This window comes from Sarcophilus harrisii, chromosome 3 (genome assembly GCF_902635505.1).
Source record: "Sarcophilus harrisii chromosome 3, mSarHar1.11, whole genome shotgun sequence".
Lineage (NCBI taxonomy): Eukaryota > Metazoa > Chordata > Mammalia > Dasyuromorphia > Dasyuridae > Sarcophilus > Sarcophilus harrisii.
The window spans coordinates 449277348-449300270 of record NC_045428.1 but is presented as its reverse complement, the minus strand read 5'-3'; positions in this window follow the sequence as shown (position 1 = coordinate 449300270).

Genomic DNA, 22923 nt, shown 5'->3' with positions numbered 1-22923 from the left:
TCTAATCTCATCATTTTAAATGGGAAGAGGAAATTAAGACCCAGTGATTGTACAATATTAAAACAAGATCCCTACAGTAAGAGATGGCACAGTGCATAGAGTAACAGAGGAAGACCTGAATTCAAATCCTTTCTCAGGCTTTTAATAATTACCTGTTCCCTTATCTGTAAATATAGGTAGTAATGCCCCCCAGAATTGTTGTAAAGTTAAAATGACAATAATTATAAAACACTCAGCATAGTTAATGCTAGATTGATGATAACCATGATTATTATTATTAATAACAGATTGTGACCCTAAATAGATCATTTAATCTCTTCCAATTTCCATTTCCCCATCTGGAAAACAGAAATAATAATAATAGCACCTACCTCAAGGTTATTGTGAGGCTGAAATGAGATAACATTTGTAAAGTGCTACTTATTACTGTGTTCAAGGATAGGAACCCAGGTAATCAGATTCCACCATCCCCAGCACATGTCTTGACTTTGCTGTTTCTATGTTTATCTGCCTCCACCTGTCTAGTCCCTCCTTCCTTCCTGTGGATCCATGCTGCCATTTTCTTTTAAATTTATCCTCAAAATTCATTTCCTCCAAGAAGCTTTTTCTGACTGTCCTTTATATCTGTTATTTCTGCATTTACCTTAATTTGTATTTGATCGATGTATCCAGGCAACATGGAATGGAACCTGAGCGGAAACTCGGGTTCAAATCTTGATTCTAATACATAATGGATATATAACCTTGGAAAAGTCCCTTAATTGCTCAGTGCTCTAAGCAACTCTCTAAGGACTATAAATTTAAAGGAAGATACTATCCTCAATTGAGGAAGTACATTCATCAGGGATAAATAATCAGTAAAATCAAACACTTTATCCTTATTTGTCTTTTGTTTGATTATTGTTCCATAAAAGATTCTTAACTGTTTTATAAGTGGGACATATCATTTCTTCTATGTTGTAGAAAATCTCTAGTTTTGGTCAGGACTTTCTTATGCCATGTTGTTTAGTCAGTTGTTTTCAATTATATCTCCTTGTGATCCCATTTAGAGTTTTCTTAGGAAAGATAGTGGAGGGTTTGCCATTTCCTTCCCCAGTTCATTATATATGTGAGGAAACTGAGGCAGACTTGCTCAGGGTCATGCAACTAATGTCTGAAGGCAGGTTTGAAGTCCAGGAGATGTCTTCCTTCCTCCAGTCCTGACACTCCATCCACTGGGCCACCTCACTATATATTCTCTCCATAACACATGTTCCAGGTTTCAAAAATGGCCTCTGACTTACCCAGACGATCAGAGCTAACTGATCTTGGTGCTTTGGGAGAACTGGCTGATAAACCAAGACTTCCTTCACATGAGCAATGATGAATCCCATTAAGCTGAATCCCAAAAATTGGGGAAGAGGTGAGTTTTATGATCCCACCTTCACATGCTCTCTGACCCCATCCCTCAGTTTTAAGGTACTGAGGATAAGGATTCTACTACCATCATTGACAGGATGTGTTTTGGGGAACTCTTCACCTCAAAGGAGCCAACGTTTTCTTCTCCCCCTAACTTTCTGCCTTGCTTACTCGATTATTTCTTGTACTTGTAAGAAGCAGAGGGAACCCAGATCTCCCCAAAGATTGTCCTTCAAGTAGGGAGAGGCTTTTCATAGAGGAGAGGGAATTGATCATCCTGGGTGCCTATTCTTTGTCTTGATCACTAGCAATATCTTCAATGTGTAAGTGCCTGTTCGGGGGAGGCAGAATATGGCCTTGTCACCCCAATTTTGTCTGAGCCTCCAGCCAATCTAAAGTCAGAGAAAGGTCAAAAAGAAAGAGGCTGAGGACATAAATTTGGGGAGCTGACATTATCCCTCTCTGGGCTTAAATCCAGCAGGCTTATCTTGGTTCTCATCTTGTTTGTCATTATAGCCCATAGCTTTGGGGAAGATGGTGATCACAAGGAGAATAAACTAGGAATGATAAAGTCTAAGAGGAGGTGAGTCAGCTAATTCTTTCAGTTAACTGTTAAAGTCATCTGCCCTCCCCGCCCCCTCCTTTTCCTTTTCCCATCTTCCTTCTGTTCCTAATTTGGAAGCTTTGTGTAGAGCAGGCAGTTCAGTAGCTCAGAGTCAGCAGAGATTGTCATACTCAGGAGTCTCCCCATGCTGAGTATTCTAGCTTCCCTAGGTTTTGAACTTCGGTTAGACCATCAGAATTGAGCCTAAGCAGGACTTCAGTGGGTCTGTTACTGCCAGCTCCTATTTAAGAAGGAAGAATTGGTTTGGGTGGGGGAAAGGGAAGAAGGCAGGGATAGATGTCAGGCAATCCCAAGGGTTTGAATCCAGAAACTGCTGACACAGATATAAACTAATTTGGAGAGAGGAATAATGTTAGAGTCCTGGGCCCTTAGAATTGGAAAGAACCTTAAAATTCACCTACCACAGGGATTCTTAACTTTTTTGTTTCATGGACACTTTTGATAATCTATGGACTCCTCAGAATAATGTTTTTAAATGCACAAGATGAAATAAAACACATAAAGATTAATTACAAAGGAAGTAAATTATGCTAAAATAGTTATTAAAATATTTTTTAAAAATTTCCTAGTTCATAGACCCTTCTCTGATTAATAACCTCTAATTCTAGACCAGTTTCCTCCATTTTCAGGTGAGATAATTGAGACCAAGAAAGGACATGTGAGTTCCCCCAGTTCCTAAATTCTAATGTGGCAGAGTTGAAATTTGTACCTAAGGTCATCTGACTTTTAGTCCATTTTTTTTTTTAAACCTACATAGCACTGCCTGCCATGCCACAAAACCATGGAGGAGATAGAATATGGAACCTGAGTATGAGCCAAAATGTTTCATTTGACATGATGAAAGCCTCCTTGAACCAAGAAATGCTCCCAAATGAGCCTGAGCCTTTAGCAGCAACAGCAGCAGCATTAGCAGCAGCAGCATTTCCTCTCATGTAAAGAGGCAGGGATCACCTAAGAGGAAAAGTGGCTGGAATGATTCCCAGTTTGGCAAGATCATATTTCTGCCCCCACACAATTTCCTCCTGGAATGGGATATTACCAGGTTTTCCCAGTTTATAAGGTGTTGAAAGAAATTAATGGGCTCTTCTTTCTGGTAGACTAGGTTTTGAGAGTTCATTCAGTTGTACAACACACCTAACATGCCCCAATCTCATGCATCAAGAGCATGGCAAGATGCTTGCCACACCTGAATTCAAATATCTCCTCAGATTAGGAACTGGCCATTCCAAAGAGAAGTCTGGGATTACTATCCTCCTGCTGCTCACTTAAATTTATGGTCAAGTAAAGGAAAGCCACAGAAGAAAAGGATGATGGGAGAAAGAAATCCAGGAGAAAGAACCAGAATAAGAAAAGGGATCAATAGAGAGAGGAGAAGACAAGGACTTTTTCTCACATTCTGATGATGCTATAAAGAGGAGTTTCATCAAGATTTCCATTACTTCTGAAAATTATGGAAATAAAGCAGGGGGGAAGTACAGAGGGAAAAAGACAGTGAGAGAGGGGAGGAGGTGGTTCCAATTCTGAATGGATTAGTTGGGTGCCAGCATGTGGCAATCTTGGAGAGACTCCATCGCCTGCCTCCTTTTCTAGTCTCCTCCCTGGAGAGGATTCCAAACACTGAAACAGTACACATGGTCCTGCTGCTAAAATCTGGGGGTGGCAAGAAAAGCTTTTCCCCAGAATTAGCCCATTTTAATACCATCTGCCTCTGGCAGATATAGCCAGGAGGAGAGATGCTACTATGAAGGTCCCTGGTATATCCTCATTCTCCATATCTTCTCCATCTCTCTGTCTCTCTCTGAAGAATCAATCCAATCTAGACTCCTGAAGAAAGTTGTATTCCATTCACAATCCAGGTCTTCTTTATCTTCTACCTGTTCTCTATGATTTAGCCTCTTGAATGTAAGAGACCAGTGGACCTTGGCCTCTGTTACTGTTTCATATGGTCATAGGATAGTAGATTTAAAGTTTAAAAAGAACTCAGAGGTTATTGAGTTGAAACCCCTTACTTGGCAAATGAAGAATCTGTGTTAAGGAGAAGCTGAATAATCTGCTCAGGGTGATACAGCTAATGAAAGTATCTGAAGAGGGATTTGAACATTTGTCTTCCTCTTCCATTGTTGTGGAGGATAGAATACTGGGTCTGGAATCAAGAAGTCATGAGTTCAAAACTTGCCTCAGATATATGCCAGTTGTGTGAACCTAGGCAAGTCACTTATTCCTGTTTGCCTCAGTTTCCTCATATGCTAAGTGAGCTAGAGAAGAAAATGGCAAACTGCTCTAATAGCTTTGCCAAGAAATCCCCAAATGGGATCATGAGGGGTCATACATGAATGAAATGACTGAAAAACATCCACAAAAATATTATGTCACCTCATTTCATTTAACTATAGCAGACCTAGAGATTCTGGACCTTCCAGGGAAGCCTGAAAAGAGACCCTCCTCTCCACCACCACCACCCACCCAAATTCATTGAGTTTTCCATCTATCAGGCAAGGGAATATTTCTGAAAGTTGAAATCTCTGGCAGACGGGAGGCTGACAGACTATCTACATTAGGGCACGATTGCTCCTGACAGGTTTATCAGCAGCTGGGTTGCTGGCAATGAGATGTAAAACATGGGTTTTTTGTTTCAAGAGGAAAAGTGGCTGCTAAGAACCTGTTAGACATTTCATCCTGGAGGCTTGGGGCAGGGGAAACTGTGGGGAGATGGCATAAGACCACCATGTCAATCGTTTTCCCTCTGTCCTCCCAATCTTATCCACTACCCACTGCCTGTGACCTCATGTGCTGCCATTTTGCCTTCTGACATCTCTCCCTCACTGATCTTTGCCTTATGGACAAGCTAGAAAGATGAGAGAGAAAAATCCATTATAAGTCCTAAATCCACAGCAGAACACAGGGTAGTAGGGACTATAGAACTAGATTATACTTAAATGACCCAGTGATAAAGAAGTAGCTACCCTTGACAAATTACCTTATAGAGATATTTTCGATTAATCAATCATTTATTAAGCACCTACTACTGCTAGGTAATAATGATACAAATGTAAAGAGCTTACATTTGAATTGGGGATACAGCAAGAACATATATAAGCATAAAGAAAATAAATTTTCAATGATTAAATACAAGTTAGCTAGGGAACAAGGACATTAGAAGTTGGGGGGAAATCAAGAAATACCCCCCATGCTTCAGCTGGGCCTTGAAGGAAAAAGAAAATTCCATAAGGCAGACATTATGAGGAAATGCATTGTATGTAGCAGAGTGAACAGCCAAGCCAAAGGCATGGAGTCTAGAAATAGAGAAGGCCACTTTGACATTCAGAAAGGGAGTAATATATAATGAGGTAAAAATAGGTTGAAGCCATATGAGGAAGAAATTTAACTGTTAACAAGTTATATGTAATACTAGAGCAGGGGTTCACAATCTGGGAGCCATGGTTTATACACACACACACACACACACACACACACACACAACACCTACATATATATATATATATATATATATATATATATATACAGAAAGAAAATTATATTTAAATATAATTCATTTTCTTTGTAATCTATATATTATATTTTCTGCATTTAAAACTATGTTTCAAAGTTCATAATCTTAACCAACTGCCAAAGTGGTCCATAACATATCAAAAATGTTAAGAATATTCATTCAATATTCCCTTAAGGCAATAAAACTATGTACACCCTTTGATCCAACAATACCACTACTAGGTCTATATACCAAAGAGATCATAAAAAAGGAAAAAGGACCCACATGTATAAACATTTATAGCAACTCTCTTTGGGGTAGCTAAGAATTGGAAATCAAGGGGATTCCCAGCAGTAGGGAAATATGAATGTAATGCAATACCATTGTTCCATAAGAAATGATGAGTAGGCGTATTTCAGAAAAATCTGAAAAAACTTATATGAACTGATACTGAGTGAAGAGGAGGGAAATAATGTCTTTCAAGAGGCAGTAGGGAGCCACTGGAATTTGAGGGGGGTTTGTTTTTGTTTGTTTGTTTGTTGAGTTAGGGGAATGAAAAAGCTGAAGCACTTAAGGAAAGTGCTGAAAAAAAAATCACATTGTAGTTATGTGAAAAATGTAGACTGAAATGGGAAGAGACTTGGAGCAAGGAAACCACTTAAGTGGCAAGGGCCATAATTTAAACAAGAGATGCTGAGGTCTTGAAGAAATGTGGTAAGCCATATGAGTAGAGAGAAAGATCCAGATGCAAGAGATGCTAAACTGACAGAAATGGCAATATTTGGCAACCAATTGGATATGTAGAGTGTGGCAGAGTGAGGAGTCAAAGGTGAATGTGAGTCTGGGTGAGTTGAAAGATGATATACCTTGGTCAGAAATAGGGAAGTATAGAGTTGGGGAGTATTCAAAGAAAAAAAGAAGTAGCACTGAAGATAACACTGATATTTGAGATCTAGGGAACATGTAGAAGCAAATTACTGCTAATGATGCTAATGGAGTTGAAAACTAATGATTAATTCTATATGAGTGGGAGTAGAGGAGGAAAGGGGTAGGCAAGGAGGATCTTAAGGGCTGACTTGTTATATTGGAAATATAACAGAAGCTCTGACCTAATGGATAGATTCCGATCCTAACCACTCTAGTTATTTTCTGTGAAATAACTTTGCAATAGTTTCTTCCCTATCCCCAATTTATAGCTGGTCTAGCTTGTTTCCTAGTGGCTATCAACAGAACTGGTGTCTAGTGGTCAAAAGCAAATAGGCTTCCCCAAGCTTGCTAGACTGTGTCTCCACAGTGAAAAAAAAAAAAAAAGCTTAAATCCCAGTTAATTAGAATGTAATTAAATTGAGGCTCCCCAGCAGATGCCCCTTTGCTCTCATCATCTGCTCGGCATTCAGTGTGACGCCCTGGAACAGACGGTGAGACCTCAGCTGAGATACCTGCAGGTGGGGAGGGCCCAGTCTGCTCCTGTTTGGAGACATGCATTAATATGCCATGGGTGGGAGAGGAAAACAGGCAGATAAGGTGCTAGGCTGCTTCTAGAGAATAAGAGGAAGTGAGGAAGAGGTGATAGCAATAGCTACCAAATGCAGCATTAAAAACGTTAGGTCAGAAATACAGGAACACATGGGAGTGGAGGAATAATGGAACATGAAAAATGAAAGGAATATGAAAAAAATTTAAAAGGATATGTTTGCTAAAATATAAGCATTCTTCTCAATTTTATATAAAACCCTCTTCACAAACTATATTGTGTGTACTATGTATACATTTATAGCTATCTTGTATGTATTTGTATCTCTTGTATATCTTGTATAACCCTGCCAGGGCAGTAGTGAATCACAGAAATACAGTATTTCAAAGTTGGAAAGGATCTCAAAAGCCAACTAGTGCAATGTTTATCCGCCAAACACTCAATGAAGAGGAAGACCACTTGCTGCCGAGGCAGCCCATTCCACTTTCGGATAAGGGCCATCTGCTAAAGAATTAGGAAATTCCTTCCTTTAATTAGGAAGTGTTTCCTGTCATCAAGCTTAAATTAGCCTATTTGCAAATTTTATTTATGGCTTCCCAGTCAGCTTCCTGAGATAAAATAGAATAAATCTAAATCTTCTATTTGACAGACCTTCCCATGTTGAAGAGACCTCTCATGTCCTGGGTCTTCAGTACTTAGATGGCATTAATTTAAGGTGAAAAGATCACAGAGAATTGGGAGGGATCTTAAAAGCTATCTAATCTAACCCTCTGATTTTACAAATGTGGAACTAAAATTTAGAGGGGAGCAGTTTCTTTCCCAGTTTTACATCAATGGCTAACTAAAGAGTCAAAATATGAAGCCAGGTCCTCTGGTCTCCAAATTCCTCATAGTCTACATGCTAAATATCTCTACTATTCTGATTTCTGTCCTCTGGCAATCAAGCTTATCAATATTCTCCCTGAAACATGATTTCAGATGTGATTTGTTCAGGTCAGAGAATGGCAGTATTATCACCAGTTTAAACCCTATGTTTCTTTTAATACATCCTAAAATGGCTTTGTAGTTGTTGTTGTTGCTGCTGCTGCTGTTTATCCTTTGTTCTCCAAAAGAACCATGACATCAGGGAGGGGATGCCATGACATGCTAATGAATTGGATTTAAGGGAGGAAGGGCTGGGCAAGGTCCCCTGCCTCTGGATAAGGTCCCCTGCCTCATTTTTCCCTCCAGAACCATCTGGGTCCAGGCAAGATATAGAACAGGGAAAATTGGAGATAGCCCTGGATGAAATGGGAGATATTGGTCTTTTTAAGCTAAGTCTTCAAGTCTCAGTCTGACTAAGTCAGCACCCATTCAGTGAAGTTTGACTTTGGGCAAGTGTTTAACTTCTCTCAGATTCAGTTTCTTTATAAAATGGAGATAATAAAAGCACCCACCATCTAGGGTTGTTGTGAAGATCAGATGAAATAACAGATATAAAGTGCTTTGTAAACCTTAAGGTACTATATGAATATTAACTATCATTATTGTAATTATTTTGCTTTAGTTTTTAGACAGTTCAAAAATTTTCTAATTCCATCATCATATAGTCCAGTAGTTCTCAAAATATGATCTGAGGACCCTTGACAGGCCTGGAGACAGTTTCAAGGGATCTACAAGGTCAAAACAATTTTCATAATACTACTAAGACATCATTTGACTGTTAATATACTCTTCCCTTTTCAACTTCATGTCTCTGGGTAAGGCTTTCTTCATACACTTCAGGCAAAGCAGAGATGAAAATTCAGGTTTCTTCCATGAAACCAAACATTAATGAAATATACAAAAATATGTAAATCAAGGACATTATAACTAAATGTTTTCTTAAAATATAGGATTTCTTGGCAAAAATTATATTTGTGTTAAAATGAAATGGGCTTATTACTATTATCTTAATGAATTAGTATACATATTTGAATGTATTTTTTATTTCTAATATGGCAACTATTGATAGATGTCAACCATATAAATAAAAGCTCTTTGGAGTCCTTAATAATTTTTTTTTAATGTTTAAAAGGTTCCTGAGATTAAAATACTTAAGAACTATTGATCTAGTGCATAGCTCTCCATCTTTTTTTGTAAGAGTACATGGGAGTAACATCAGAGAATTTATTAATTTTTTGGTAAATCTTAGCTTTAGCATTCTACTACTCCTCAAGTTTAGAAACCACTTCACAAACAGGAAAAACAGAAGTTACATTGACTCACTACGATAATTGCCTCTTTTCTGCATATTCTTTAATAAAAATTCTAGAATTTTGCCAGGAATTCAAGACAAACTCATTGTCTCACAAATGCCAATTCTATTTTCCCTTTTTTATTTGGGAAATGTTTGAAAATTTTCATTCTCCAACTCTAGGGTATTTTCCTTATTCTCCATGAGCTTTCAAATAGCACTGATACACAGTGATTCATGGTCTTATTCTCTAGATCAATGCACTCACATCAGTTCAAATTTCATCTTCAAGCCCAATAGAGATGGACCTGCTTCCCAAATAGTTCAAAACATTTGCTTTAATTAGTTAATAATGCCTACTAACAAAGCTTATTCTGCTTCTTACATGTTACAAATCAGTAGATATTTTAACATGTTAATACAGATCTGTTATTAGCCTATAAGATAGAAACAAATCAACGTATGCCTCAGAATATATAGTCATAACAATTATAATTGGTATTGTTCTATTTCCCCTTACTAGAGTTGGGGGAGGGAGGAAGTACAGGGATAAGTTTTTATCTATATATTTTATTTATTTGTTTGTTTGTCTGTTTGCTTGTTATTTATTTATTTAATATTCCATGGTTTATTTCATGGGTGAATAGCAATAATTATCATCTCTCTCATAGGAATAGAAGCAGTGTGGTTTAATGGTTAGAGAGCTGATTTCAGAGCCAATAAGATCTGGCTTAAGTCCCTCCTATAACAAAAACTGATCATAAATAGGTTTTGAAGTGGTTTGAAACTTTCAAAGACTATAGGAGAAGCTTGATCCATGATCATCATTAAAAAAAAATAGCACCTTTTAAAATTATTCTTTTCTAATAATGAGTATACTACTTGACTTTGTGCTGTCAATACTTAAAAACAGGGCTTCTTAGAATTCCAGTCTAAGAAAGCCCATTTCCTTTTTAAAATCATTTAAGATATTTGTATTATTTTGTTATTCATTATTGTTACATGTTGCTGTGTGACCTGAAATGGAAACTCTTGCCTGTAACTGAAGAAATGTTTCTAGTTTGTGTCTAGTGCTGTGGTGACTGCAGCCTCTGCTTTATGGTCAGCACCCTCTGCAAGGAAACATTGCCAACAAGTAGAGTTGTGGTATCTTTTTTGGCAATACCCACACCCAAAGGAAAATGACTCATTTCATTCTCTGTGTCACACTGATCATCAGGACGATTTTAAGAAGGGCTGGTCTATAGCTTTGTTCTTCCCTATTCTTAGATTTATGGGAGCACTCTCACTGAGCTGGCTGCAGTTCTAAACCAACAATAGTCTTACCACACATCCCAAATAGCCAGAGATTCAGGGTTCCTGTAAGACCATCACAACTACCAGAGAGGTCTCAGTGAGTGCAGAGTCCCTGTAGTATATCACCCAGAAAACATTATATTAATTTTCTATTGCCTTCACTCTCTCCTCCACCTTGTGACTTATAGATTAGATCTGGAGGGAGTTGTTTCATTGTTATTGTTATTATTACTATTCTCATTTTCATCCTCAAGATCTGATTGAAGGACTTAGGGATTAATGCCTCTTAATTCCTTTTAAAGTCTTCTTTTATAGAGGGCAAGAATTGATTGAACTTCCAGCTCAATCTACTTTGCATCTACTGTCCTGCTTGCAATTCCACAGAAAAAGATGCTCCTGTACCAATTATCCCTGGCATTCTATTTCCCACATCCTTTCCAACTTTCATTTATGTTTTGTTTTCCCCCCCTTAGATTGTAAACTCCTTAAGGACAAGAACTGTCTTTCTTTTTCTTTTGCATTCCCCGTGCTTAGCACAGTGCCTGGCACATAATAGATATTTAATAAATTACTATTGAGTGGAAAATTATTATTCACTATTATTATTATCATACCATTACAAGGCATAATAGTCACTATGGCTTATTGAATAGAGGATCGACATCAAATTCAGAAAGACCTGTCTGGGTGCAAGTTCTACTCTGACACATCCTGGCTTTGTGGGACCATGGACAATAAATTCCACCTTTCAGTACCCTCAATCAACTTCCTAAGGAAGTTGGTGAGAAATTACTGATCTATATGCACTAAAGAGATTTCTTCACTAGGAGTTCCATATCATGGAGATGGAGAAAGAAATCATGGATCCAGACCAAAATAACAATAAACATCATCATCAAACATGTGTATATGCATTTGTATGTGCGATAGAAAACCATTCTTTCCTTTTTTCTGAAATTCTTCATGAGAATGGACAAATGCTTCTAAGCATAGCTATTACTGTATTCATGGTGCTGACTAATCCTGAGGAATGGCTCAATAGCTCCTTTCCACTGCAAGGAACATAAAACATTTCCACTTCCACATACCATCTTATCTTATATATCATCCCCATATCCCCATATGCGTTTGGAAGGCCAAAGATAGGAAGGTGGAGGCTTATCAAAAACTTTCGAGTCCCCAGGCTACCTCTGTTATATAAAATCCCTCTGTTTCATAGTTTTTCATTCTTTTTGAGAAGTGGGGATGAATTAAAGCATTTCTAAGACTGGAAAAATCTATTACAGGCAACCCCCTCACATGCGAACCAGCAAATTAGAAGCATGCTCCAGCAGAGAAATGCACTCATCTCTGGTTCAAATACTGGTGTGATATCTTTTTTAGTCTAGGGTGGGTTCCTATAGCTCCAGTTTTCCCGGTCTGGGAAGTTCTACAACCTCTTACAAGAATCCTTGCAGCCTGTATCAGATTTCTACATTGAGCCCAAAACTTGCCCACCAAGTTGATTCCCAGCTGGTTTCATGGAACAGAAATAAAACACATGGATCTTAATCCTGGCTCAGAAACATAAGACCAGTATGACATTTAGTCTCAATTTCCTTTGTTAAGTGAAGGAATTGGACTAAGTGACCTCTTGTGTCTCTTCTCTCCCTAAATCTATAATCCTAGGATCCTTCATCCCCCTAGTTGAGTATAATGTGTCACTCTCTCACTAAAAAGTAGAAGGGTTGAGTTTTTGCGAAAGGTCAGGGGAGATTTACTTCACAGGCATTTGTGAAGTCAAATTAAATCTTTTCAAAGACTCAACTGTTTCTTTCCCAAATTCACCCGTGTTTCTTACTTACTGTTGCTCCAAACAGCAGCTAATGTGTCTCTGAAACTAATGAGGGCTAACACCCATAATTCATCTGGGAGGGAGGCAGCTTTCGTAAGTTATGCACTCGTAGCAGTTATACTATCCCAATGCAACCCATTATGGCATCATTAGCAAGAAAATAGCATTCTAGGTATTAATAATTGTAATAATTTTATAATAAACCTGTTTTACAAAATGAAAAATCTCTCCATGGATCATATTAAAGGTGCCACTTGGCCGGAACTGGTTGGCTGCTGGCATGAATAAAATGTCTTGAATAGATGCCAGCCCTAAACATCCTTCCCTTAGCCACACCTGATGATGGAAGCTTCCTTTTCTTCAAATGTAGATTTATCATCCTTCATGGACCTAAAGTCATCTCATGATTTATAGTTTTTAAAGCTTTCTCTGTTGGAATAACTTAAGTCTCAGAAGTGGAAAAGAAAGCAGTATCCTTTTAACTAGGATTTCCTACCAAGATGCATAGATCCTAGTTAAAAGAAGCAGCTTCGATTATGTTGCCAGAGAAGAACAGTGAAGATTCAATTCATTGCATCCATATTCACTGAGAACCTACTATGCATGATAATGAAGGATCTGAGGAGCAGAACCTATTAGGAATAGTTAAAGGAAATGGAAAATTCCAAAACATAAATAATTGCATTCTTAAAATAAAAGTAACATATAAAATATCATTAATATAATAGAAATATCATCTTTTATGCATAAAAAGCCAATTTCAAAGCCAAGAAGACATGGGTACAAACTCTGCCTTTGGCACATACTGGATATGTGACTTTGGTAAAGTCACTTAATAACACACTAAATTCAGTCCCTATCCCTTCAAATACAACAAATCCAATTCAAGAGACCTTTAGTAGCTACTACATACAAGATGAGAAACAGCATGACATAGTGTATGGAAGGCTAGCATTAGAGATCCAAAGATCTGAATTCAAGTCCTCTCTCTGACACATATTGGCTTCATGATCATAGACAAAGCCCTTAATCTCTCAATTCTCCAGGCAATTTTAAGTCCCAGATAAATTACCCATCTGACCAATACTTCTCAGATTAATTAAATCATAGATCCAGATCTATGCCCTTCTTTGCCCCCAAAAAAATGGAAGATCTTCTGATAGACACTAACAATACAGAAATAATATGGAAAGATACTGTGTACTGTACTATAACTTTTATAAACAAAGATGTCATTATTGATCCTATGTCAACGGGGTATGTATGTACTTTGGGCTACTTTTCCAGTTCATGGGAATGAGTTTGTCCCCCTGAGGACAACTAGTTTAATTGCAAAGCAGCTGGGCAAAATTAACAATATATCCTACGGATGTGATAAAGATTTTATCTGTAGCTTTCGTCCCAGTAACAACAGTCTAACCAACCAAGTTAATTGCCCCAAACCAAGCTATAGAACAATTTTAGCAACTCTTCCCAATAGAGCACTAGAAAATAGACTTGCCATGAAGGGGTAAGAATTTAGTATTAAACAAGGGAGGAAAGAAAGAACACAAATATTTCTAAAGGAATCATAGGGGAACAGGGTTTAGTGATTAAGACTCCTTTCTTAGGAGTCTTTAAGGCCAAAGCAAATAGTCATCTATTATGGGTCAGTTGGGTTCTCCTCAGAAGTAAGGATATGGACTACACAAACCCTCTGACACAGAAAACCACCTTCTCTATGTAGGAGAGGCCATAGTTGGAGGCATTTGTTGGACCAGGGTGTCCCATTCTCCTTCAACATTGTGGGTCCCAGAGCAGATGTCTGCAGAAGGCACAGATGGTATGCTACGAGGAAGGAAGTAGCAGTAAACAGCAGCTTCTTCATGGAGGTGATAATGATATACTTTCCAAAGCCGTATTCCATGACAGCCGGCTCTGACTCCCAATCCAATGCAGCTCGAAGGACGTCTTTACAAGTGACAGGACCAGCTGAAGTCTGCAGTCCCCAACCTCTCTCCTCTCCTGAATCAGATCTTGTTCCTGCTGTGTAACTTGACCTTTGCAGAATGCATTTGATATAACTGAAATTTCTCTGGTTCCTCCCTAGACCCTGGTAGTTTCTGCCTTATCTTGGGTCCTCTGTATTTGCTCTGACAGAACTTGTTTCTCATCATTAAAGCTTGGTTCACCAAGTTCAGTGGGGGACTGATGCTCAACACGGAGGTGAATTGTTGACTTGTTGACTTAATTCCTAATTTTGGTGCCAGCCTTATTGTAATGGAAGTCAGCCATCCCAGAAAGAATGCTTGGTTTGGAGTCAGAGCATGAGTATTCAAATCCCAGCAAAAACTCAGTTGTTCTTTGAGCCTCAGTTTCCTCATCTGAAAAATGAGAGTATTATCATATTTGATACCATGACTTTCTAGCTCTCAACATTCAGCAATCTTAAACTCTAAAGTCAAATCTTAACCTTGTTTTTTTTTTTTTTTTTTTTTTTTTTTTTTTTTTTTTTTGTATGACCTGAAAGTAAGTCACTTAACATTTCAATTTACTCATCTGGAAAATGAGAATTGAATGATCTTGGCCTTCCAACTTGAAATCCTAGGATCCCCCTCCTTCATTTCTCCACCCCAATCTTAATCCATCATTCCTGTCACACATACATACACACAAACATACACACATTCTGGAACAAGAATTGGAGTCCACTGGGCCAAGAGGAGCAATACTGTAACCCTGATTCAATTCAATTCAATGATCAATTAGTGAGTACCTCATATGTACAGAACATTATTCTGAGTGAAGGAACAAAAAAAACTTAATTAAGAAATAGTCCTGCCTTCCTGAAGTTTTATAGTTTGGGTGGGTAGAGGGGGGAGAGCAGGAAAGAGAAATACACAGAATTGCCTGCAAATTTCAGAGTGTGATAAAAATGTTACCTAGTTGAGGGCTGGACATCCTTGATGTGTTAGTTATTTTTGTAGATATGCTATCTCTCTGTATGTGTGTGTGTGTCTCTCTGTCTCTATCTCTATCTCTGTTTCTCTCTCCTCTCTCTCTTTCTCCCCTCTGTGTATGTGTCTTTGTCTCTCTGTGTCTTGATTTTTTTTGATGTGTGTTTCTGTTTCTATTTCTTGTCTCTGTCTCTCTTTGTCTCTTTATGCTTTTTTTCTTGGTCTCTGTGTCCATCTCTGTCTTTCTTTTTCTTTCTGTATCTGTCTGCCTGCGTCTCTTCTCTCCTTCCTCCTTCTTTTTCTCCCTTTTCTTTCCCTTCCTTCTTCTTTCTAATTCCCTTTCCTTTTCTGTCTCCCTCCTTCTCCTTTTCCCTCTCCACCCCTCCCCCTTCTCAGTCTCTGTGTCTTACTCTATGTCTATCTCTCTGTATCTCTGTCTCTATTTCTGTCTGTCTCTCTGTCTCTCTTTGTCTCTCTGTCTGTCTCTGTCTCTCTTTCTCTCTCTCTCTCTCTCTTTCTCTCTCTCTCTCTGTCTCTCTCTCTCCCCTCCCCCTTTCCCCTCTGTGTATGTGTCTTTGTCTCTGTGTCTTGATTTTTTTCTGTGTGTTTCTGTGTCTGTTTCTTTGTCTCTCTCTCTCTCTTTGTCTCTTTACGCTTTTTTTTCTTGGTCTCTCTCTGTCTCTGTCTCTATCTCTGTCCTGTTTGTGTCTGCCTGCCTCTCTGCCCCTCCTTTTTTTCTCCTTTTCCCTTCTCTTTCTCCCTCTTCCTTCCCCTCTTTCTCCCTTTTCCTCTCTCTCTCTCCTTTTCTGTCTCCCTCTCTCTCTCTCCCTTTCCTGCTCTGTCCCTCTCCTCTCTGTCTCTCTGTCTCTGTCTGTCTGTCTATCTCTTTGTGTGTGTGTGTGTGTGTGTGTGTGTGTGTGTGTGTGTGTGTGTGTCTGGCTCTGTATCTCTCTGTCTTTATCCTTCTGTCTCTTTCTCTGACTCTGGCTCCCTATCTCTGTCTTTCTCTCCTCTCTATCTTCCCTCTGTGTGTGTATCAGTCTCTCTGTGTCTTCCTTTTTTCTATGTGTGTTTCTCTCTGTGTCTATTTCTTTGTCTCTGTCTCTCTTTGTCTCTTTATGCTTTTTCTTTTGCTCTCTCTCTGTCTCTTCTTTCTCTCTCCTGTGTCTTTCTGCCTGCCTCTCTTCCTCCCTTCCCTCTTCCCCCTCTCTTTCTCCCTCTTCCTGCCCCTCTTCTCCCTCACTCTCCTTTTCTGTCTCCCTCTCTCTCTCTCCCTTTCCTGCTCTGTCCCTCTCCTCTCTGTCTCTCTGTCTCTGTCTGTCTGTCTATCTCTTTGTGTGTGTGTGTGTGTGTGTGTGTGTGTGTGTGTGTGTGTGTGTGTGTGTCTGGCTCTGTATCTCTCTGTCTTTATCCTTCTGTCTCTTTCTCTGACTCTGGCTCCCTATCTCTGTCTCTCTCTCTCTCTCTCTCTCTCTCTCTCTCTCTCTCTCTCTCTCTCTCTTTCACACACACACACACACACACACACACACACACACTAGAAAATGGGGAAATTTTGGGAAATTAATGTGAAAACAAAGCAAAGATAAATACATTTAAAGAAATATGAGCTATTAAAAATTTTTGTTGCTGTTAAAAGGGATCACTTTCATCCTTCAAAAGTTAAAGGAACAAACAAAGAGGAATTCTAGTCAGATCTGATTCTGGACAACAGAGAGGAACTGTTTGCTGAGGTGGAAATGAAGGAAACCTGTTAGGGACGGAAGGGAGGGGCGCTGTCAGCAAATGACTGCTCTGTCTTAGCATTTAACCAAGCATAGCTTGACCCACACTCTTGATTTGGAGAGAGCTGATTTCAAACAGTTTAGAGAAAGAATAGATAGATCCCATGGACTAAAATTCTGCAGGGTAAGTCAGGCCAGGAGGCCCTTAAGAGTGAAATTCTTGAGTCACAAAAAGAAACAATTCTGACATGGAGAATAACGGGAGTTGTCTAAAGACACAGATGTGGAGGTACAGGGAACTCATCAACTAACATTTTTAAAAGACATATACAGAAGATGGAAGCTGGGGCAGTGACAATGAATACAAAAGCCTGGCATGGTCTTTAAGAATAGTGTCAAGAGTGCTAAAGCTCAGAATAAGCTGAGACTGGTTGGGAAAGCTAAGGACAATTTTTTAAAATGGTTTTTTAAGCTATATCAGGGAAAAGAGTGTAATCAAAAGCAAAGGAGAACTGTTCAGAGGTATGAGATAGAATGATGCTAACTGATGAGAGAGATGGCAAAGCTGTTCAATACTAATTTTGCTTCTGTTTCTCTCTCAAGGAGAATGATCTTTGGCTTGGAAAAGACAGAACAAAAATGGTCAATGAGAATTATCAGGTGATTATCTGGATCACCCAATCCATCCTGGGGGGTGGACTGGTGGATGTGATTGCTGAGCTGAAAGGCTATGGAGCATAGGAAAGGAAAGAGAATGGAGCCTTCAAAGTATAGGCCAAAAAGATTGACTTCAACACTTTAAGACCCATTTGGGGTTTTCTTGGCAAAGATACTGGACTGGTTCACCATTTCCTTCTCCCTCTCATTTTAACAGATGAGAAACTGAAGCAAATAAGATAAAATGCTTACCCAGAAATAGTCACACAATTAGTAAGTGTCCAAAGTTAGATATGGACTTGGGAAAATAAGACTTCCTGGCCCCAGGCTCAAAGCTCTATCCACTGTGCTACCTAACAGGGTTAAGGTGCTAGGTCACATTATTGAAGGGATGATTAGCAAATATCTAGAAAATGATGCTGGTATCACAAAGCATGACTTTATCAGCAACAGGCCATGCCAAAATTATTTCCTTTATTGATAGAGTTAGTAAACTAGTTCTTTTCATGCCTAAATCAATGATATTATAAGGACTAGATATGAATTTTTAATCTTTTTTTAAAAAAGCATTTATTAATATCTTTTGTTTTGTATTACTTTCATTTTGATATGCCATGCTTCTCCTCCCCTAATCAGATTCATTTTTCATGAAAAGGAATAAAAAATGAGAAAAAATAGTTCAGTAACATTGACCAACACACTAAATAAATCTGACAAATATAAGCAAAAAATTAACACAGAAGGAACAAGATCTGACTGACATTTCATAGCCAAAGTCCCTTGGATCTTGTACAAGCGCCCTTGCTTTATCTTTCACAAAGACACCATTATACAATAACTCCATGGGAAAACTAAGAATTATCCTTTCAGAATCACTCTGGTTCAAGTCAGTTATCAAAAGATATAAACAAACTTCTTTCAAAAGAGGAATTATAAACCATATATGGACATATAACAACATTCTCTAAATAACTAATGGAAAAAGTAATGTAAGTTAAAATAATGCTAGTGTTTTATTTCATTGTGTGAACTGATAAAGCTAAACAAAGATAATAACATTCAATATTGGAGGGGCTGTGGGATGAAGACATACTGATGCACTGTTAGTGTAGCAGTAAGGTGGTCCAAAATTGATTTAAAACTAAGAATTATGCAAAGTAATTAAAAAGTTCTTATCCTTTAACCATTGGATCCCATGATTAGGCATATTCTTTAGGGAAGCCAAAGATGGAAACAAAAGTTCAATCACTAAACATCAAAAGTTTTAAAATAGCATATTTTGTGGCAACAAAGAACTGGAAAGAAAGTAGATGTTCACCAATCAAGAATGGTTGGAAGAATTACATAATACTATTGGGCAGCAAAAAATAATGGTCGTGAAGTACTATCTGTTCATTTTGATGAAAAACATGATGAATTGAAAGAAAGATGAAAAGATTTGTATGAAGTGAAGCAGTGAGACATAATCAGAACCCCAAGAATAATATAGAAAATTAAAACAATTGAAGGGAATGTGAAAAAAACTGGAACACTAATACATTGTTGGTGGATTTGTGAAATGATCCAACTATTCTGGAGAATAATTTGGAAATATGCCCAGTGGACTATATATAAAGTTCTGCATACCTTTTGATCCAGCAGTGTCTCTACTAGGTCTATATCCCAAGGAGATCATAAAAGATGGGAAAAGACCCACATGTGCAAAAAAAGTTTGTAACTGCTCTTTTTGTGGTGACAAAGAACTGGAAAATGAGTGAACTGACTGAGGGATAACTGAAAAAGTTATGGTATATTAACGTAATGGGATATTATTATTCTGTAAGAAATTATGGACAAGCTGATTTCAGAAAAGCCTAAAAAGATTTACATGAACTGATGCTGAGTGAAATAAGCAGAACCCAAAGAACATTGTGCACAGTAACAATAAAATTATGTGATAATCTACTATGATAGTCTTAGTTCTTCTCAACAATGTGGTGATACTATACAATTCCAATAAATTTCAGGTAGAAAGTGTCATCTGCATCCAGAACGAGAAAAATGGAGACAATGCAGATCTAAGTCTACTATTTTACCTTTTTTCTTTCTCATGATTTTTTCCCTCTTGGTTTGATTTCTATTTCACAATATGACAAGTATAGAAATATGTTTAAGATTATTGTACATGTATAACCTGTATCTGATTGCTTGTTGGCTTGGGAAGTAATTGTATAAGGGAAAAGGGAGGAAAAATATGGAACTCAAAATCTTACAAAAATGAATGTTAAAACAATCTGTACATGTCATTAGAAATATAAAATACTATTGAGGGGGAAAAGAAAATTACAACAATGTAAATGAAAAGATCACTGAATAACTGAAAAAAAAAACAATGAAAGTTTCAGAAAACAAATAATGAGTATCTCCTACAAAAAAGAAAAGTGAGACACTACTATATATGTTGTCAGATACTAACTTTGTATCATGTGGGAGAGAGATAAATGATAGAAAGACTAAGAAAATTAATTAAACATATTTTTAAAAAGTAAACCTGGTCCTGGTCAGCATAATGTCAGTCTCACTACTTCCAATGTGAGGTGCTGACTAATTCTCATCATGGTCACTAGGTTTCACTCTCTAACATCAATGGAGATAATTTGGAAAGTTTAAGCAAACATTTTTTAAAATTACGTATCTTAGCTACCATTAGAGGGATCAACAGGTTACTCCTATGAATGCCATGTAGAAGTGATACTGGGAAAGAAACACTTACTTGGCAGCAGCCCCAAAATTCAGAATATTTGAAGCTGATTAAGAAGTCCTTATGACATCCTATCAAAATCATCCCAGAACAACCAGAGAGGTCACTTCCTGAGGAAAATAACAATTTCCCACCATCAAAACTAGTAGGATTTGAGACCCAGAAACCCCGGGTATAAGCTCAAGCCAATTACAGAGACTCGAAAATTGTAAACAACCTGAATGCAAAAAATAGAACAACATAGATGTATGGATGTGTGTTTCTCTGCGTGTATGTCAATTATAGTGTATAGATAAGTCTGGGTAAAAATAACATGTGATTCCCACAAGCAGTAAGGGAAGAAAGAGAAAAAATGAATGTTAAAAATAAGTAGGAAACAGAAAAGGAAGGAAAACACATCACTTTATCCCCACAGATATTTTGAAAAGTCAATGCCCTTAATTAGGATGGAGTCTGTCAATGGACATATGGACCGTGTTTCTGTTCCCATTCTAAGATTATTTTGTGGCGAACTCACAGAACAAACACTTACAAGATGATCAGAAAAAGTGATACAAAAACACTCCCAAGGTAAGAACTTTACAATAGATTGTATGACAAGGGAGACATTGGCCTAGGACCACTCAGTGTGACGTGCTCTCATCAGAGAAGGTGTTAAGCTCTATGAGCAAAGCAGAATTGAATTATCTCAGAAGAAATGCAAAATTGAAAAAGCCACCCCAAATGTTCATATGGACTATTTGTGTCCCACCTGTGGCAGAGCATGCTGAGCTTGTATCAGTCTGATGAGCCACAGTCTGAAGCACTGTAACTCGACTCCAACATAGTGATGTCATTTGGGTCTTCCTCAAGAACAAAGGACAATAGCCAACCAACCCATTCCAATAAATCAGGAAAAACTTGTCAGAGAATATAAAATTGTACACACATACTCACTAATTTAGAGCACTTAGAAAATAAATAAAAATTAATGTCATTCCAAAGAATTATAAGAACATGCTTTCTTCCTTTTTTGTGAGAATTAAGGACAGAGACAAATAGATGGCATATTCGATAGAGCATTGGACCTGGAGTCAAGATGACCTGAGTGCAAAACCAGCCCCAGAAATTTACTAGTTGTTTGATCTTGGATAAGTTACTTACTTGAACTGTCTGCTTCAATTTTCTCAACTATCATACATAGTAAATAGATATAACAGGATATTAGATAATAGAATAGAATAATATCACCAACTTCACTAAATTTCTGTGAAGATCAGATGATAAAATTAAAGCATTTAGCATAGTTCCTAGCATGTAATAAATGCTTAATAAAGTCTTATTTTTCCCCTTCTCTGGCAGCCCCTCATGGATATGTAACATTAATTAGATTTGTCAGATTCATTTGGTGTGTTGGTCAGTATTGCTAAAGTGCTTTTTTCTCTGTTTTTTATTCCTTGTCATGAGGAGTGAATCCCTGAGTTGAGAAGACGAGATGGAGCATATTAAGAAATGAAAATGATAGGAAACAAAAGACATCAATAAAATGCTTTTTTAAAGGAAAAGATGAAGAAAATTTATATTTAGTCCTTGTAAGATTATTGATTTAGACCTGAAAAAGAACTTTTGGGATTATATAGGACCATTAGTACACAATTCTAGAACTAGAAATAATTTTAGAAGTTGAACTTTAGTCCAACACCTTCATTATTCAGATGAAGAAACTGAGATCTACAGTTTAGTAACTGCCCAAGATCAAAAAGGCAGCAAGTGCTAGAATTTGAATAAATATATTTTTCTTACTCTTTCACAATGTCACTAGAGTGGAAATTTATCAGAGGAAATCTCTGAGACACCACCCAATACTTAAAAGTCATCAATTACTAAACCAGGGGTCTGAAAGAGTTAATGTTCCATCTGAAGGCCCCCTCTGATGACAGGGAATAACTAAGATTCTGGGAGAATCTAATTTAGCTCTACCAGAGTTTCTTAGTTCCAACAGTAATTGCATTCATTCACCCCATGCTGTTGGCAAACTACAAATCAATAGGAAAACAATGACTCCCCACATACGAAAGGCAAAACAGAAAGGCCAGTCAAGCTTAGCATGGAGGGACAGTGAACAACATTATGGGAAGGAAAAGTCAATTTGTAACATGTTGGTCAAGAGCAAGGCTGGGGCCCCCAGTTCTTTACAGGAGCAAAAGGCCCTATACTTTGTTGCCCTAAAGACCACCGTGCAAAGTGGCATCTTCAGCCATGATGATGTCCGGGAAGAAGGCTCTTCACCTAAGATTCTGCCCATCTCCCAGTTTCCAGTGAGGAAGTAAAACAATAAGAATTTCTTAAGCTTTTTAATGTGCTCATCCTACCACTGTGCTGAATCCTGAGGATAAAAACACAGAAAAATGAATCAATCCCTCCTCACATGGTCCAAATGCTACTCAACAAAAGTATGAGACCTGAAAAACTGCTACCCAGTGAGGGAGCACGGTTTTGAATTCAAATCATGAAACTCAAAATTCCTCTTTTCCCCTGAATCAAGCACTTTTCCC